Below are 13,579 nucleotides of genomic sequence, written 5' to 3'. Positions count from 1 at the left end.
TAAAACGACCGCCATGGAGATTAACCCAAGGGCAGACTTCAAGGCTTGAGAGTGGAGGACAAAATCACTGCATCGATGCTTTGAAGGCTGCGCATTTAGGTCAGGAATGAAATGTACAGTGAGAAATATATAGAAAACCTGTCTCTTCTCTTGTTTCAAACACTCCTTTCAGACACTACATTCAGTTAAAAGGGGAGGGGAAAAAACCCTACCCTGCTTCAAATATCCTAGCTTGCATGTACAGTGAGAAGTGGCACAAAAAAGCAAGGAGATGCATAAGCTGGTAATTGCTGCTCCTGTACTTAAGAAAAAAATACTAGGATAGCAAGCTGTGTTTGCACAGGACCTGTAATCATGGTTTGCCAATATTTACATACCTAAACATTTATGGTAGAAATAGTCCCTTGAAACAGAATTGTTTGTGTATCCCCACCCCAAAATTGTCCCTGCCTACCTGCAAGAGCTCAGTATGTCTGTAACACTGAGACATACCTGCTAAAATCAGTGCCACCTTGTGACCAGCACCCTATCACCCACTACCAAGACAATCTGTGTTCCCAAGCATTTACAGTGAATAGAGAGAGAAGATAAACTGATCATCATCTCTATTTACACAGCAAGGAATTAAGGCACAGATTTCTGTCAAGCTCAGAAATTTTGGAGAGTGCCAAAACCAGACTCTCAAAATCCTTAAGCAAGTAAAAAGCCTTTTTCTTCCCTCCCAGACACCCAGAAGACCACTTTAAGGTTGGTAGCACTACCAAGCCAAATCTGTGTGAGTATTGTGATAGAAATGTTAAGACTGACAGGAATGGGCATCTGTGGTTCTGGGAGCTGCAGCAGGAATGAACAGCAGGAGAAGGGCTATAGTAATGGCATATGTTCGTTGATGGCACCTAGATCAGCATGTCATTGGGACCTCAGCACCAGTACATGCAGCTTCTCAGGGCACACAGCAGGGGAAGGACAGCCTAAAAGAAGGAGGACCCTACTTCTAGGCTAGAATAAAGACTCAAGCCATTTCAAGATCATGGCACAAGGCAGGAAACAGAGCAGGAACCATAAGACAACCAGATAAATATGAAGGATGGTGAGCAAATCCTAATGATCCACAGAGGTCAAACGTGTTGGGGAGTTGGACTATCAGCTTGCAATGGGTACAGAAGAACAGACCAAGACTGACACACGGTTTCCAAACTCAGAGGAATCCAGAGCACAGGAGGAGGACTCAATAGTGGGTGTCCCTCATCCTCCATGTCTTTTTCAGGAGTTCTTGGCAGACACTAGGATACAAGCACTTCCATGCCTGACTGCTGGGCAGGCTACTCTGCTACGATTGTCTTGCTGATCATAAGTAAATGGATATAAGGGAGTAAAATCAGTTTTGCTTCAGTTTTACTTAAAAAAAACCCTCACCCTGCCCCCCCTTTAAGGTCTCACATTGAGATTTGCTATTTGGCTGCTGCAGTACTGCAACATCATTTCTTGCATGCAAGACCTTGAGTTTGCCTGTTCAGTGTGTAAGTCTGCATGTAACCTTGCAAAGAGTCTGCTTTTGCCAGAGGTCAGCAGTGAAAACCTGTCTTCCTGGCCATGGACCAGTTAGATGACTGCAAGACTTGGCTCCCTATGTTTTCCAGTGACTCTAGAAAGCCACATGCTCTTTCTGAGTGTGAAGCGTATGAAATCCTGCCATCCCTGGAACTCTTGGAGGCAAATGTGGGGGGTGATCTTTGCTACAAAAGCACCTTGTCTATTCTGGCAGGTTTATTCCAAAGCAATTGACTATTAGTTTGAAAAGTTTCATTACCAAAAGGGCTGGAATTAATTCCTCTCTTCATCCCCCTAGATAGTACTTTAAAGACAAAACAACTTCTCATCAGGATATTTTGCTCCTTAGTTTCAAGGCAACTGCTTGTTCAGGATGGCTTCTTTTAATTTTGTTGGTGGAAGTACTATGTTGTAAGAAGTGGTCAGCTCTCCAAAGACAGAACTGGTCTTCTAAGGGGTGGAAGAACTGGTCTTCTAAGGGGTGGAAGTGGTGCTCTTGCTGCCTTGTCCTACAGACAAACCAAATGCTGCACTCTTTACAGGGGAAAGAATAACATTTCTTTGCAGTTGGCCCAGGAGCAATCTTTGCTGTAATAACTTTGCCAAGGTAATAATAATAATAATGTATAGAACATTGTTGTCTACAGATATTACTCCAGGGGTATTCTTGGGAGTCTGCTGTAGTAGGTAAACTGTAGTAGAAAAATAGTCATTCCAAGAAACAGCATCTTGTCTGTAAAAGGATTTCTACATAAATGTCTTTTGTTCCCATCTTTACCACCCCACCCCCCATACTTTGCATTTATATTGCATCATTTTATGTTCAGCCTTGTTATTTCAGCTATGACAAAGGCCCTTGGGTGGGCAAGGAGTTGTATGAACATGCTGAGTTGACCTGTAGGTTCACTGACCCATGTCATTTATGTAGTAAAGCAGAAAGCCTGTGGAAAAGCAGGTACCCACATGCTTTTCCCACATTCAAACAGGATACTGTTGTGGGTGTGAAAGGATGTAGCTTCGGCTCCAGCTTTGAAAGCCTGTGGCTGATTATGGACCCCCTCACCAATTTATGTTTCCTTTTTGGAAGTGGGAGGGAGGTCTCCAAATCACTTCACAACTGCAGGAAATACTGCCTGGACTGCTGTAAGGTCTGTCCTGCATGGCTGCCTGATCCAAATTCAGGCACCCCAGCTGAAAAGCCAAACATGGACTGCCCTTGCTGGTTCAGAGGTCAGTAGGTAAGGGGAGACTATGGTCTAAGCCTTTGACTTAGAATAAGGGATTTATCATTACATCCTGTCCCTGATACACTCTCTTCCCTTTGGTTATTTCATCTGCTGGTCATAATTCCTACTTGTGAAAACAGGTATTGCCTCTGCCTCAGTTATGTTGCACAGTGCACAAGGCTTTTCTCCTTAATCTGGCCCTTTGAAAGCCTCTATGCAGAGAATAAAACTAGTGGTATCAGAAGGATATGTGTCCTTACCCTGCAATCCACAGTGTGCACTTCTGTCAAGGCGCAATTTGTCTAACTTTGTTATGAAAAACTGTGGTGCTTATATGGTCCTGGCCTGGAAAGACTGCTGCCAGGAGAAAAGCAGATGCTCTCTCTTGCCTGTCTCTATAACTGTCAGGACAATGCTGTGCTCAGGGGTAATTTGTAGGCTGTCATTGTGCATGCACTGCTTTACAGGTTGTTTTAGGTGAGGTAATTCTTGGGGTTTTGTAGAAGATAGTCTTCAGTACTTTCTTCTGGTCCCCAAAATAAAGCCCTATAGTCCAAATGGGTTTTACCTGTAGATGTATCAACCACTGTCTTTCAGAACCAGCCAGTATTGTTAATGTATTCCCCTTGCTTTGAAACCACACTAAAATTCACTGGAATTGGTTGCTACAGGTCTTCCCCCTCTTGCCATTACAGCTTGTCATATTAAATCAGTTTAGGCAAAGTTTTTCTGATCTCTCTCTAGGATTACACATGACCACAGTGAGGGAGAAGCTTGCATGCTTTGCTGCAAAGCACAACAGAGTTTGGGGTTTGGTTTGGTTTGTTTTTTAAGATAAAAGGAAGATACTATGCTGCATACAAATGCCTTGTTTGTCTTGCAGCACTTCTCTTGCTTTTAAAATAGCATCTTGTGTTCTGAACTCTAAAACCCCCTGCTGTAGGCAAAACCAAGGATTGGTCTTACAGAGCTGTCCTCTGGCCAGCTTCCTATGACAAGAGTCAAAGGAGAGTTCATGCTCATTACTTTGACAGCAAAAAACCAAATACAAGCAAAAGTCTGCATAGATTATAAGGACTCTCTTCATTATCCTTGACATATATTTTGTCCACTGTATAACAATACATACAGTAGTGTACAGGCCTGGAAGGAGAAAAGTAATGGGAAGGGAAAACTGGAAGGTGACGTGTCCAAAAACTCTGTAAAAATTGCTAATCTTTTATAGAGCTATAGTCGGCCCTAAAACCAGTTGTATTCCTCTGCAATGAAGAGAAATGTCCAGGGATAACTGGATATCCATATCTAGCTGCTCAGCAGGAACAGGATAGGGTATTTACCTTTACATGATACCTACACACTGTTCTTAAATGAAACTAAGCAATTTCAAGAGGTGTCTTCTGAGATCAGGACTGGAGGTAAACCATGAGACTTGTAATGTACTTGGTCTGGGAAAGCTGCTTGCTTTACCCACAATTTAAAAGTTACAGGCTGCACACCTCAGTTAATCACCTGTTTTGTAAATGTGTCTCTTACAGGGAACTATGATGGTCCAGAGCAATGTGGTTTTCTGAACATGTTGAAAATCATGGCAGGTATACATGTTACCTGCCAGCAGAGTAGACCTCAATGGTTATACAAACATCTGAGTTCATAACAACTAATTTAATCTTGTGTTATATGCATTCCTATGCATTATATATGTCAGCAACCCATAATCTTAGGGTACCTGTGAGGGGGGACATGCTGAACAATTCAGTGGCTTATCTCTTTCTCCTTAAACACTTAACCCACCATTCTGCTGCAACTAGTATAATTGTATCAGGACTCAGTCCTCCATGGACTAAACTCATCTGTGCTGCTTGATAGCTCATGCAACATTAAACGTACAGATGATTACTGGTGTCAAGGTTTAGCATGCTGTACCTTTTATATCCAGAGCAGAGATGACTCTCATGGTGCCAGGCTGAAGAGCAGGCATACTGCAAATTCTTGAATTAACAAAGTATTGTATGTGGCAAGAGTCTGGCTTTGATTTAACCACCAATTTTGAAATGTGCCATTCTCATGCAGTGATTTGCTGTCAGGAATCAGATCAAGTTAGCTCTGATGACTGATAGCCACTTTCTTTTTTTAATAACACTGAATCAGGAAGACTGCTTTCCTTTTGTCTGCTGTACTGCAAACAACGGGTACCTTAGATGACTGGTTTATGTCTCCAGCTGTGAAAAACTTTCCTACAGAGAGGGAAGGAGGAGGATGAGCATACTGTTAGCCCTTCCTTGCATTCTGAGCTGCAGAATGACCTTCACTGCAAGAGCACTGGGCGGATGAGCAATGTCAAGTTCACTGCTGTCCAAATAATAGCTGTGGAGGTGGTAACTGTCAAGAAGGCTGTAAGCATTTAAATGAAAGCAGTGAACAAAATAGGTATTTCAAGTCAGGTGGGCAAATTACCTTTCTAATTTTCTGGTTTTATTTGGATTGCCTTTGAAGAACAGAGCCTGTAAATGCACAGATCATGTTTCTGTGAAGACTTTGCTAGTACACACACTGATCCAAAGGAAGGCATTTTCCTTGTGGCTCTTCCTTTCATGGGAAGAAGGAATCTTGTGGCTAATAACTGGGCTAGGACCACTTGAGTGGGGGGTTGGTCAGCTTTGGCACTGTCTGGTTGTGAGTTTTGACGAACCGCTGTGCCTCTCTGCCTTGCACACAGAAAGCAGGACCTACTTGTCACTCTCTCCACTTTTGTGTTAGACTGCTTGCTAGGGACTGTACTGTAGTGACAGGAACAGTGGACTGACTCCTGCATATGGCTTCTATCCCCACTGTCAACTTCTTACAGAAGAAAACCTTGCATTACATGTCAAATCTAAAACCGGTCATGTTTCTGCTCTTGAAGAGTCATGTGTGCAATTAAGCCCTTACCTTGCTGTCCTAAAACATCTCAAGGACATGCTGCTTTTTTATATAAATATATTAACGTCCAGTCATGAAATCAATGTTAATATTCATGCCACAGAATGCATGCTTAGTTTTGAAACCTTCTGTTTTCCACCTAGGCTGTTGTATGATGTTTTTAAAGTGCCAATGCCTGGAACAAAGCTGACGTCCATGGACTAAAAGTGTAACCACTTTCTTAAAACTTCAGGAATGTTCTGATAAAGCCACACTGAAAAGAAAATATGTGACACAGGCCCTGAGCACTGCTGAGAAGCTGAGCAGAGAATTGAATCAGTGCTCTGCTACTTTTTGCTTCAGGCATGCAGAAATTATTTTCTTAGTGTATTAAACCAGAAGGATGCACCCTGCAAATGCAGTGCAAAGCAAGACTCATATCCAGATCAGCAACTGCTTTGAAGAGAGCTGTTTGAAGGGAAAGAGGTAAGAAGGGCTAAGACAATGAAGAAAGCAGGAGCTATGAGGACTTAATTTCATAAGGTACTTTAACTGTGTTCAGAAATGTTAACAATAAATCTGATCACACCTAAACAGTGTGACTCTTCCTTATCAAAACTTGTTTACCAGGACTTGTACTATTCCCCATAAGGTGTGAATTTCCATATTAAAAGATTAATCCTTTCTAACATACAAAATGTAAACCACCAACATAAGTAAGTCTACATTTCCTATCCATCTGGGCTTCATTTTACTGGGGCATACACCAATAGCCCGGCTTCAGAGCAAGCTAGAGCAGGTAATGATTGGATCTAAAGTTGTGGCATGACACTTAAAAACAGAGCAAGACAATCAGCAGGTGTTTTTGCTGTTAAGTCTCTGACCTGATTAAGATGTTCTCTCTTGAATGTCTCAGTCTCTGACAGAGATTGACTGAGATAAGCTATAGTTCAGCTAACCTGAAATAAGAGGGTAATAACGAGGCAGAGGAAACTACAGTCAGCAGAATGCTGTTTTCTGTGCACTTGCTACCAACCTCCTGGGGAAGAATATTATTGCATAGCTCAAAGCTCGAGGATTTCTTCTTTAAATATTAAATCTTCACCTATTAGGACCATATCAATTTACATTCTTCAGGCCTTACTCAGTTCTTGCTCATATAGATGGCTGTGTATTTTCTAAGCATGTATTTAATTATCAGTGTGTTATCTTTCTCATAAATTGGACCCTTTCATATTTTCTCATGCCAAAAGGTTCAGTAGCCATAGATTTACTATATTTAATAATAGAATAGCCTTTCATAATAGAACGCCATCTCCTGAGAGATTGCTGTCTTGTAAAGTCCTGTATTTTGTTCTCCTGGAGAATCACTCATCCAAGAACAAGCTATGCTTCACTCTGTTTTTGACAATGGATGAGATCAGTGCCTGATGGTTATGACAACACAGACATTAAATAATAGAAATTACAGATTAGATGCTAAAAGAAGCCTGGGGATGCTGTTTAGTGTATTAATGCAATAAGTGGTTTCCTAGCAATCAAGCTACATTTACTAACAGTCTTTAAATAGCTGAGCATGCTTTTTCTGCAAAAGGTGTTAAAAGCCGAGAAGTTCAAACACTTTTTTCCCCATATTATATATGAAGAATAACAGGCTTGTTATTGAGATGGAGTGAGCTTGTGAACTAGTGAACAAGAGCTGAAACTTTGAACTGCCTGGGAACATCTTTTATGATAATGAAACTTATGCCTAGCAGTAAGGTTTCTGGATTGAATCCTTGTATTACAGAGCCACAGGACTGGATACACCATCAATACACTGTCTCAGTAAAACCTCCTTTACATCTATGGCACTTGCACTGTTGAACAGTGAGCCAAGGACTTTTTTGTGTAAAGGTCAGCAGTTTCATGACAGAATGAGGCAAATTGGTTGTACCATGTGAACAGATTCCCTGTAACCTGCCATGCTTCTCACTAATGCCTATTAGAGAGAGGAAAGATACTCTAGTACTTCTTTATATTTAAGCCTTAAAAAGAAACAGACATCACACTGGAAAGTGAAATTAGGCTGAAAGACTCTGGCATATAAATCTGTGCTTGGAGATAAAATCCCCTGTCCGTCAGTGTCCATGTCTGCCTGTACACATTATGCTGAGACCAGATAACATTGGGCAAAGATGCAGGATGGACCAATCTCAAGTTATCACAGAATAGTGCCTAGAGAAAAGCCACATGCCAGCATTCCTGATTTCAGGTTGTGTTAAAGCATGACCTGCGACAGAAGTTAGGAATCTGTGTGAGTCAGCTTTGGTACAGAAGTTCTCCTTTTGGATGCTCTTGTCTGACAAGCTGTTGCACTGAGTCATGCATTTGGCATAGGTCTTCTGTGTTTTTCAGTGATTTCAACCACACAACTACCTGCACTGCTAGTACTCTGAAAGACAGCATGGTGTTTGAATTTGTGAATTGAATTTATGGCAGATGTACAAGCCAGATTTTGAAACAGCTCTATATTTAGAAACTGCTTAAGCCACTGAACTTTTTTCAACTCTCAGTTTATGAAATGGTGTGCAGCGCAGTCCTGACATGGGGAAAAGGAGCTGCTCAGCACCCATCAGTGACTCCCACCAGTCAGGAAGGCTTCCTAGGTGGTATCTAAACCTGTTCACAACAGTCAGAGTGCAAGTCCTGCCCTCAGCTTAAATGGAAGGAGAGAACAGCTCCTTATAACAGCATGACTTCAGAAGGCCTTTCTTTTTGTTCTCTGGGATATGGTGTGCTGGAAGGGCTTTTGGTCATGCTGGTTCATGGATCCTAGCTGATGGTGTGAACAGATGGTTGTTCCCCTTCCTTCAGTTAAACTCCTTGAAGTCCACGAATGTGTGATGGGATTTGGTGTTAAATTGTTCTGGACTAAAAGCCTATAATCCACTGTTGAGGTGCTTTGGTTTTTCCACTAAGCACAGGAGAATTTCTGCCTGTGTATCAACTCTGACATTTGGAATAGTGATTTTATATTCTCCTTTCATCTGAGAGTTACCAGCCTCACTAAAATGATACAAAAAATGGCACAACTTCCTGTTGACATAGGTCAGCAGCAACCTGCAAGCATTCCTGGTGAGTCCTGCTTGGAGGACCAATGTTCAATTTTGCAACCATACAGTTTATTTTAATAGGAAGACCTATTGCTACTAGAGAAGAAGGTATTTCCCAGAACAGTGACAATTTAATATACTGGCTTCACATACTTTCTTCCTATTATCCTGGAACCCCTAAAAGAGCTTGAGTTTTCTGGAGGATTTGGGAGAGGGGGGAGGGCTATTACTTTTCCTTTAAGCTATCTAATAGTTGCTAATAGAAACTGTCCAGCTGACTCCCTCTTGAATTGCAGTAATCATGGTTGAGTTTGCTACATCATTCCCAAGTGGCTTGTTCCCTTACAACACTATCTTGTACATGAGACTGAACAATGTAGAAAAACAAGTTCATTTGAAGACAAGTTCAAAGAAGATGAGGTCATAAGCTTTTCATTCTTTCTTGTTAAATGTCTGCTTGAAATATTGGTGGGTTTTATTTTACTATGATGCTTATATGAGTTAAGTTTAGTTTCAGTACCCCAAAGATGCACTGAAGCTTACTGTTACACTTGCAACTAAGCCAGCTGACTTGTTACTGGGATCTACTGTGCAAGAGGAAACGAGAGAAGCAGTTGTAACACACAGTGCCATGGGAAGAGGAAGGTGCTTAAGGAAGCTGGTATATACTCTTGAAGCACTTTGAAGCATGATTTCTCAATCCGAGACTAACAGAAAAGTGAAATGAATATGAAAGGGGCAAGGTAGAGCTGTGGCCTGGCAGAAGAGCTTGCTCTTGTTAGTGTGGACATAACACGTGTGCCTTGCAGGTACTCGTGTTCTGGCTTCGTGTTACAGGACTTTATGTCAGGTGTGGGTTAGACCAAATTAGGCACAAATTTTTGTAGGATCATCCTCCCTTTCCTGCCATTCATTAGTGTGACAGAGTAAAATGAGGTCAGACAACTTCTAATCCTGGAGAACAGATATTACCCCAAATATTTTAAGCTGTCAAGAACTGGTCTATCAGATCTTTGAACTGGAAATGCTTCTGTAGTGCTCAACTTCTCAGCCTCAAGGTGTCTGTGAAGGATAAAGCTGCCACTCCACTCCTATCCCAGTGTTTTGCCTAATGGCAAGTAAGCCATCATATAAAAGCTACATGAATTCAAGAAGTCCATGAATAGTTCCACAGGAAGAATCACTGCATTACAGCTGTGCTTCCATACACATTAGATTTGAGATGTAGTGAAAGAGTTTTGAGAGCGTATTACCATATTCAGCCAAGTGAAAAATTCATCTTTTAAATACATCTGACTGTTTTGAATATAACAGGCTAGTGAAATAATTTCACTGGTTGCAAATACGCATTTTTTGTAGCATCGTAGCCTCAAGGCTGATGCTTTAGGTTATGATGTCACATGCTGTTTCCACACCAGTCAGGAAGATATTAATTGAAAATATATTTTATACACTTTATGGTTTGGTCAACATAGGACATCTCACAGGTCAATCCATGTAAAATCAATGAACACAGGAAAAAAAGAGTTTAAAGTTTTGCTAGTGTTGATCTAGCTTTGCCTTTCAACTTACCTAGGAGCCTAGTATTAATTTCACACCAGTTTTCCCTTGTTCTAGATTTGTCTTTTTATTTTAAGAAATGCAAGTGAATTCTATGTATTGTTTGGTGAAATGTTAATAAGCCAAGACAATCATTCTAGTTTGATGCACAGAACCAAAGCAATTCACTCTGATATAATACGGTATTTTGAAGGTTTACTTGCACCTTTAAATGAATACCAGCATTCTTGCAGGTGCTTTGCTTCCTCCCTGCATCACAGTGTTGGTACTGGTGGTCAGATTTGGAGTAATAGCTCTCAGCATAGCAGCTGTTCCTCATACAGCACCCCTATCACAATTAAGGAGAAAAAGTCCAGAAAAACAAATCTTCATTTTGTCAGGTTGAATTATGCCCTGGATAATTAGGGACGTGATAGCAATTCTTCAGCATCTAATGGAAAAATATTACTTACTGCAATCCAGAAGGGTGAAGGCCATTTCATGTCTTCAAACTAGATAGCCATATGCTGCAATACGATCAATGCTCCCTGCAAGTGGCAATCCATATAAGTATTTTGTGCTCCTAAAATAGGAGGGGGGGGGGATGTTGTGTCCCAAGGTTGGAGTGACTCAGGTTCGTGGACTTCCTTTGTCAGAATTGAGGTGAAACAACACCAGGGGAATTCAAACAACAATCAACATTTATTCAACTAAGCTAACCTTGCCCAAGTACAAGTGAACTTATCAATATGAACCTTGCATCATCTCATTAAGCTGCCGTTTGAAAGAAGGGAGGTATGGAAAAAGAAACAGGATAAAGGAACATGAAACTGTGTCAGTAAACTGTACAACATGTGCTAACCATACGTAAGCCTTACTTATTTGGGTGTTTATTCAAAGAAAAAAATAAGGAGAGCCCTCCCGTTGAGTCATAAGGTTCAGAGCGGACCCACTTGCTTTCTAGACTCCTTCTCAGAGAGGAGACCAGGGGTGGCTGGATCCACTCCTAGTCCAAGACTTGGTCAACAGTTTGTGTTTAAAAGGATGAGGTGTAGGGACTGTGGGAAAACGAGAGAAAGAAAGAAAGAAGAAAAGCATTCCACCAGTCCTGGGTCCAGCGCTGGTCCAGTCAGTCTAGAGATCCAATTCCGGAGGGCATGTGCCGAGAACTCATCCTCCCTTTTATACCTAAAGGGTCCGTCCCTGTAGGTGTGGATTTGCCATCATTGAGCAAGGGCAGTGTGAGCTCAGGAATGTTCCAGAAATGAGTTGGTGGTCTCGACATGCGCAGTTCACGTTCCCAGGATTCTCTGGAAATGGGTCGGTAGGCTTGGGGGGTCATTGGGGAGTTGCTTCTCCCTCCCTGCAAGCATGACCGCTCTTTGGCCTTTCCTCCAGGCACAGATGTTGTGCTTCTTCTCACGGTCGCTTAAGCTAAGGAAATGTGGCTTTGGAGAAGCGCGGTCCCACCCCCCATGGGGCCTTCTCCTTCAGCCACATTTTACTGTTCACACAACTCCGGCACTTTTAGAGAAGCTGTCTTCTCCACCAAAGTTCTTTAATGAATGTTTAAGACATTCACTATAATTTGTCAGACCATCACAGGGGATCCCTCAGTGAATTTGTTCATGCATAAAACAGTGTTTTCCTGGTATTAGCAGCAGCTCAGCAGAGCTGCAATAATTTGTATTTCTAAACCAGAGACCTTGTTCCCTACAGCTTTTGTTACTCTGTTAGCTGTGTGGCAGGGAATAGTAGTCTCTACGTGTCTTACAGCCTGCCAAAGCACTGCTCTGCTACAAGGCACTGCTCTGCTTCAAACATTTTCTTCAACCAGCCAAGAAGTAGGCTTTACCCTCTGACTCGTGTGGTCAGCTTCATGCTTGACCATACAATTTGCGGGCTTAAAACAGCTATGCACCAGTCTTCTGGCATATAACTGTCCAGCTGGCACAAACAAGACCAAGGGTTTTGCAAGTGCCAGTCTCACTGAAAGCCAAATAACTAGTGCCTTCCTCTCCTCCTTTTTTTTTTTCTTTTAACAATAGAAAAGAAAGACAAAGGAAGCAAGTTTCACTTTAGTGTAGAACTACTCTGCTATATGACCAGTGTTGGCTCAGTAAAATATTTCTCAGAAAAATCCCGTACTAAGGTTGAAGGACTATAAAAATTAACATCTAATACTTCAGTTCATTGATATAAGAAAAATGCAGCAAAAATTAGCATCTTTGTTTGCACGAGATGGCAATACAGGTTGAAACCCAGTAGTAGCTCTTCGGCCAGTAACAACAAGGGCACTAGCAAACGAGTACTTAAGGACCACGAAGCATCCTCCAAGCTCAAAAGGCAATCACTCCATGTTATGACTGATTAATTTTGTGTAGGATTCACAGTTGTTGTCGCATGTCTCTTTCAATGCAGATGGGTTTCAATCTGATCCTGCAGATAGAATTATGTACTGCTGTGGGGCTGCATTGACTCCAGCAGGTGCAAGAGATTGCAGGCATTGAAGTCTCAAGGACTTTGTCCCTTAAAGCTAAGAAGTATACATTGGCAAAAGCAGAGGAAACAGTTTACTAAATCTCTTTGTATGCATAGGGAATATGTGCTATTTTGTTTAGTAAGGAACAGCATATAGAGAGTCAATCTAAAAATCAGAGGACAATCAGTACTTTGAAGAACTGAGCTTGTAGTGAAAATCTTCTGTGAATGTTTCTTCCCTTACTTCAAGAAGGGCAGTGAGGAGGGAAAGGGAGGAGCAGGAAATCTGAAAAGAATGCACTGCACATTTTTTTGTCTCGATATTTTAGAAAACATACTTTTTCAGATGGTAATACAGATTTCATTGCTTGTAAATTGCTCCTTCATATTGTTCATGATTTTTGTGATATGGCTTATAAATAACTGATGAAGTAGTTCAAGGAAAACCACAAAAATTACTTAAAAGGATGCTGTCAAAATGTATGTTACCTTTAAGGTTTTTTTCCTAGCCTTGAATATTTAATGGCTTCATTTTCCCTGTTTCTTACTTGAAAAATAGCTCCACCATGCAGCTAAAGTGTTGATCTTTTTAAAAATAGAGCACACTAGAATCTCATTTATCTTCATATGTATGTATTTCTGAGGATTTATGAAATAGCATGCAAAAATTATTGTGGTTTTATTAGATAGGATAAAACAAAGCCCACCATGTGTTGTGAACTATTCAAATCCATTTTGAAGATGGTCCCTATATGGTTTGAAAGAGACTTCCAGGCTCTGAAAGTACGC

This window comes from Haliaeetus albicilla, chromosome Z, assembly GCF_947461875.1.
Source record: "Haliaeetus albicilla chromosome Z, bHalAlb1.1, whole genome shotgun sequence".
NCBI classification, from domain to species: Eukaryota; Metazoa; Chordata; class Aves; order Accipitriformes; family Accipitridae; genus Haliaeetus; species Haliaeetus albicilla.
Note: the sequence above shows the minus strand (reverse complement) of the source record.